The sequence below is a fragment of the Cynocephalus volans genome, chromosome 11 (genome assembly GCF_027409185.1).
Source record: "Cynocephalus volans isolate mCynVol1 chromosome 11, mCynVol1.pri, whole genome shotgun sequence".
Taxonomy (NCBI): domain Eukaryota; kingdom Metazoa; phylum Chordata; class Mammalia; order Dermoptera; family Cynocephalidae; genus Cynocephalus; species Cynocephalus volans.
In genome coordinates this window covers 15,771,113-15,777,980 of record NC_084470.1, presented here as the reverse complement: position 1 = coordinate 15,777,980, position 6,868 = coordinate 15,771,113, and positions in this window count along the sequence as shown.

The window sequence follows — 6,868 nt, the reverse complement described above, 5'->3', positions numbered from 1 at the left end:
ACCTAGCCAATGCAGAAAACTGTATATTACAATGCATGTTAATTTGAATTAATATAAATCATAAATTATAATGTTGCAGTTGCATTTGGATTAAATTGTATTATTCTGATCAGGTTAGAAAACTACATGATTCAATTATTTCAAGTAAAATCACGGTTTCTTTGTGTATGATTTTGACAATTCTATTTTTACAACCAATGTGGCCAACTGTCTGGTACAGAATCTTTTCTAGAAATGCCTATGTATAGAGTCACTGATTTAATACAATAAAATGTGGGCTGACCCCCAGGTCCTGTGGGAGGCAGCAGAGCTGAACCAGCAGGGCAGACATGGGACCCAGCCCAGGTGATTCCCTGCCTCCGTGAGAGGCCCAACCTGCCGACCCCCATGCCCCAAGGGAGGCACCAGCACTGAACCAGCAGGGCAGCTGTTGCTGCACAGGACCTGGCCCAGACACCAGGGTGGAATGAGTGGACTGGGAAACCCTCTGCCACAATGACTAAACACCAATGGAGAGACACCAGAAATATGAAAAACCAAGAAAATAGAACTCCACCAAAGGAGTATAATAACTCTCAAGTTCTAGATCCTATAGAATAGCAAGACTTTGAAATCACTGACAAGCAATTTCAAGAAACAATTCTAAGGAAACTAAATGAGATACAAGAAGACTAAGTTAGACAACAAAATGGAATGAGAAAAAGTATACAGGACCAGAAATAGGAAATGTACAAAGAAATCAATGCCCTGATAAAGAATGTAGCAGAGATTGTGGAGCTGAAGGATTCATTCAACAAAATTAAAAACAAAAAAAACCAAAACAGAGACTTTAACCAGTAGGCTAGAACAAGCAGAGAGAGAATTTCTGACCTTGAAGATGGCCTGTTTGAAATAACACAGGCAGACCAAAAAAAAAAAAAAAAAAAAGAAAAGAAAAAAATTTTAAAAATTGAAAAAAGTCTGAGATAACAGACAACCTTAAGTGCTCAAATATCCAATCATGGGTATTCCAGAAGGGGAGGAAAAAGGAGATGGCACTGAAAACATATTCGATGAAATAATAGCATGAAACTTCCCAGGTATAGGGAAAGACACAGATCTTCAGATTCAGGAGGCTCAAAGATCCCCAAACATATTCAACCCACAAAGGTCCTGTCCAAGACATGTTATAAGCAAATTGACAAAACTCGAAGACAAAGAGAATCCTAAAAGCTACAAGAAAGAAGCATCAAGTCAACTATAAGGGAGCCCCTATCAGACTAACATCAGACTTTTCATCAGAAACCCTAAAAGCCAGAAGAGAATGGGATGATATATTCAAAATGCTAGAAGACAAAAATTGCCAGCCAGGAATACTTTATCCAGCAAGGCTATCCTTCCGAAATGAAGGACAAATAATGTATTTCTCAGATAAACAAAAACTGTGGGACTTAACTTGCACATGACCAGCCTTACAAGAAATTCTCAAGGGAGTACTGGATCTGGTACCTGAAAGACAATCATCACTACCAAGATAACTTAAGATAGAACGTATCCCACCAGTAAAATAAAAATGCTAAAAATAAAGAGAAAAAAAGTATATCTACCATCTCAAAAACCAACAAACACAGAAGACAAGCAGTAAATCAGAAAGAACAAAAGATATTTAAAATATCCAAACAAAAATCAGTAAAATGCAGGAGTAAATCAACTCCTTTCAATAGTAACTCTTAATGTAAAAGGATTAATTTCCACACTCAAAAGACACAAACTGACTGCTTAGATTAAAAAGATGGGCCCAACAATATGCTGCCTTCAAGAGACTCACCTCACATGTAAAGACACACAAAGACTAAGAGGATGAAAGGATGAAAAAAGATATACCTTGCAAACACAAATGAAAAACGAGCTGGAGTAACTATTCTTATATCAGACAAAATAGACTTTAAACCAAAAAACCATAAGAGATAAAGAAAGCCACTATATAATGATAAAAGGATCTATACAACAAGAAGACATAACAATCATAAATATATATGCATCGGAGCAGCCAGATCTATAAAGTGAACACTATGAGGCCTAACAAAAGAGATAGATACTAATACCATAATAGCAGGGGACCTGAACACCCCACTCTCAACATTGGACAGATCATCTAGGAAAAGAATCAACAGAGAAACACAAGATCTAAACACTTTAGACCAATGGGTCTTGGCAGATATCTACAGAACATTCCATCTAACCACCTCAGAATATTCATTCTTCTCATCAGCACATGGAACATTCTCCAGGATAGACCACATGTTAGGTCACAAGTCAAGTCTCAACAAACTCAAAAAAATTGGAATTATTCCATGTAGTTTTTCAGATCACAAAGGAATAAAATTAGAAATCAATAACAAACAAAAGTCTGGAAACTACCCAAACACATGGAAATTAAATAGCATTCTACTTAATGACATATGGGTCCACGAAGAATTTAAACAGGAAATCAAAAAATTTATTGAAACTAATGAAAATAATGACACATCATACCAAAATCTGTGGGATACTGCAAAAGCAGTACTAAGGGGGAAATTTATCACATTAAATTCTTATTTCAGAAGAATGGAAAGAAGGCAAGTAAACCATCTAACACTTCACCTTAAAGAAATAGAAAAACAAGAACAATCCAAATCCAAAGTTAGTAGACAGAAAGAAATAATTAAGATCAGAGAAGAACTAAATGAAATAGAAAACCAAAAAACAATACAAAAGATCAATGACAAAAAGCTGTTTTTGTGAAAAGATGAATATAATTGACAAACCATTAGTAAGGCTAACTAAAAAAAGAAGAAAGAAGACACAATAACAAAAATTAGAAATGAAAATGGTGACACTACAACCAATACCTCAGAAATACAAGTAATCATTAGAGACTACTATAAACAACTATATGCCAACAAATTTAAAAATATAGAGGAAATGGATAAATTTCCAGACACACACAAACTACCAAACTGAGCCAAGAAGACATAGAAAACCTGAACAGATCAGTAACAATCAAAGAGACTGAAGCTGTTATCAGCAATCTCCCAACAAAGAAAAACCCAGGACCAGATGGCTTCATGGCAGAATTCTACCAAATCTTCAAAGAAGAATTAACACCAATTCTCTACAAACTATTCCAAAAAATTGAAACAGAGGCCATTCTCCCAAACTCATTCTGTGAGGCAAACACCATCCTGATACCAAAACTAGATAAAGATACAACAACAAAAAAAGAAACTATAGGCCAATATCCTTGATGAATATTGATGCAAAAATCCTCAATAAAATACTAGCTAGTAGAATACAGTAACACATACATAAAATTATACACCGTCATCAAGTGGGATTCATCAAAGGGATGCAAGGTTGGTTCAACATATGCAAATCAATAAATGTGACACACCACATCAATAAAATGAAAGACAAAAACCATATGATCATCTCTATAAATGCTGAAAAAGCATTTGACAAAATTCAACATTCGTTCATGATAAAGACTCCCTATAAATTGGGTATAGAAGGGAAGTATATCAACACAATTAAAGCCATATATGACAAACCCACTGCCAATATTATCCTGAATGGGGAAAAGTTGAAAGCTTTTCCCTTGAGAATGGGAATGAGACAAGGATGCCCACTCTCACCACTCCTATTTAACATAGTATTGGAGGTACTAGCCGGAGCAATCAGGCAAGACAAAGAAATAAAGGGCATCCAGATTGGAAAAGATGAAGTCAAACTGTCCCTGTTTGCAGATGATATGACCCTATATATAGAACAACCTAAAGACTCTACAAAAAAACTCTCAGAGTTGATAAATGCTGTCAGCAAAGTTGCAGGATACAAAATCAACACACAAAATCAGTAGCATTTCTATACTTCAACAATAAACTAGCAGAAAAAAAAAAATCAAGAGCACTAGCCCATTTAGAAAAGTCACCAAAAATAAAATACCTAGGAATAAAGTTAACCAACAATATGAAAAATCTCTGTGATGAGAACTACAAACCACTGTTGAGAGAAATTAAAAAGGACCCAAGAAGATGGAAAGATATCCCATGCTCTTGGATCGGAAGAATTAACATTGTGAAAATGTCCATATTACCCAAAGCGATCTACAGATTCAATGCAAGCCCCATCAAAATTCCAATGGCATTTTTCTCAGAAATGGAAAAAACAATCCTAACATTCATATGGAATAACAAAAGACCACAAATAGCCAAAGCAATCCTGAGCAAAAAAATAAAGCTGGAGGCATAACACTACCTGACTTTAAACTATATTACAAAGCTATAGTAACCAAGAGCATGGTACTGGCATAAAAAGAGACACATGGACCAATGGAACAGAATAGATAATCCAGAAATCAACCCATACACCTACAGTCATCTGATCTTTGACAAAAGCCTTTGAGAGGGGATTATCACACTTCTAAAAGAGACCCCAGAGAGATCTCTTGCCTGTTCTGCCATATGAAGACACAGCAAAAAGATGTACCTATGAACCAGTAAGAGTGCCCTCACCAGACACCAAATTTACAAGCACCTAATCATGAACTTCCCAGCCTCTAGATCTGTGAGAAATAAATTTCTGTTGTTTATAAACTGCCCAGTCTATAATACTTTTGTTATAGTAGCGCCAACAGGCTTAGACAAATGGTAACTCTTATAGTAGTTTAGGACAAAAATCATGGAGTGGTACCTGATGCTTCCCTTTCTCTTACATCTAAATCATGAGTAGATTCTGTTTAGCTCTATTTTTTGAATATCCAGAATGTACCAGCTTCTCTGCTAATATCCTTCATTTCTAGCTTGGATTATTACAATAATATTTAATCCTAAAGTGTATATCCCTTCAGTTATTCACCCATCCACAGATCTAACAACTACTCATGGAACAACCACTTAAATCAGACACTGTTCTGGGTACTTTAGTACACAGAGAATTGCCCTTCTGGCCTTTACGAAAGGAATACCTCTTACGCATTCTGAATCTTACTGTGGTGCTTTGTCCCAGGACACTAAACAGAGTCAATATGAGAAAATAATTCTAATAACTAGTACGAAATCATTTCCAAGATGGGATTAAGTGCTTTGCTTCTAAACCAAACTAAACTGGAAAAACCAACTGATATGTCATTAAGCATATTCTGATGATAGATCACTATCAGTAAATAACTTTCGGCATATAACTCAGAAGGAATAAAAAGAACTGAATGACACTGCTATATAAATATTCCTTTTGCCCTCTCAATTTAAATGAATGTTTTGGCCCTTACATCTCTAAAAACGAAAAAGAGAATTGATGTTGAATTCTGTCAGATTCTAGCAATAAATAATATTCATCCACGGAAACTTAAGCTAAATATTAAGAAGCTGTAACTAATATCATTGGTAGTTACTGACTACCATTTCAGTTGCTTATAACAAAATACGTGTAACTAGGTAATTTATAAAGAAAATTAAATGTATTGCTTACAGTTTCAGAGTCTGGGAAGTCCAAAATCCAGGGAACACATCTGGTGAGGGTCTTTTTTGGTGGTGGCTTTACAGCAATGTAGCAGTCTCGCATGGCAGAAAGTGGCAGAGCAGAGAGAGTCTTTCACATGTTCTCCTTTTAAAGCCCTTGGAACCACACTTCTCACCACCATTATTAGTCCATTCACTACTGCACAGTCCTACAATCTAATCGCCTCTTCAAGGTTCCACCTTTCAATTTCCATAAGAGGATTTCCCAACCTCAACAGTTACAGTGGGGATTAAGCTTCTAATATATGAACTTTGGGGGATACAATTCAATCAATCTACAGCAAAATCCCACTCTCATTAAGAAATACATTTCAATAAAATATTACTTTTTATATTTAATTATTCAAAAATCAGGATATTTATGTTCTGATCAACTGTACACTGACAATAATTGTAATGATAAAAAAATTTCCTCCAAATTGACTCAAGCTTTAGAACATTATGATCACAGGATACGCAATAAATTTAAATATACTCATACTTTTTACTGCAGGAAAGTATGATAACCAGTAAGGCTTTCATATCCAAAATCATACTACAAAAGATAATTCTGTAGGTCAGGATTTCTCAACAGCACAATATTATTGACATTTTGGGCTGTCTTTTCCAATATAGGATGTTTTGCAGCATCCTTGGTTTCTTCCCACTAGACACCAAAGGCACACTATACCCCAGTTATGACACAAGAAATGTCTCCAGACGTTGCCGAGTGTCTCCTGGTAAGCAATAGCCTGTAGCTGAAACCAGTGCTATAGGGGATAGAATAGCAATACAAGGTAAAACTTCAACTAACAAAATGGATGATAGTAATGGAATTTAATTCCATTGGATACATTTAAAACAGTGATAGTTATTTTAAAATAACATTTTACAATGCACTGGAAATTACATTATTTGCCATTATTCAGAACAACGATCCAGAACTTTGGATGTTAGCTTATGATCCATTAGCCAAAAGCATCCTGTAGTTTATAACAAAGGTGAGTAAAGTACATTAACATTCACTTACTGATCATTTTCCAAACCCTAATATGGTACTTTACTACACTAAAGTTTATTTCACGTGGTTCTAAGACTTTTTTTTCCTTTTGACGGATGTATTAAGTTCTTAAACAGTATCTTTCTTTATAAACATCCAGAAAATTTAACTATAAAGAACATCAGCGCTTTTAAGCTAATATAAACGGTAGATTTAAAGCAAGTATTTTTCAAAACTAGTAAACTTTTTCTACTTCCATTCTTCACATGAGGCCTATACAATTCCAAGGATCTGAGGACTGAGAATAGTTTAAGAATTCCAAAGACCTTTTCCATACAGAGAAGCAGTATCT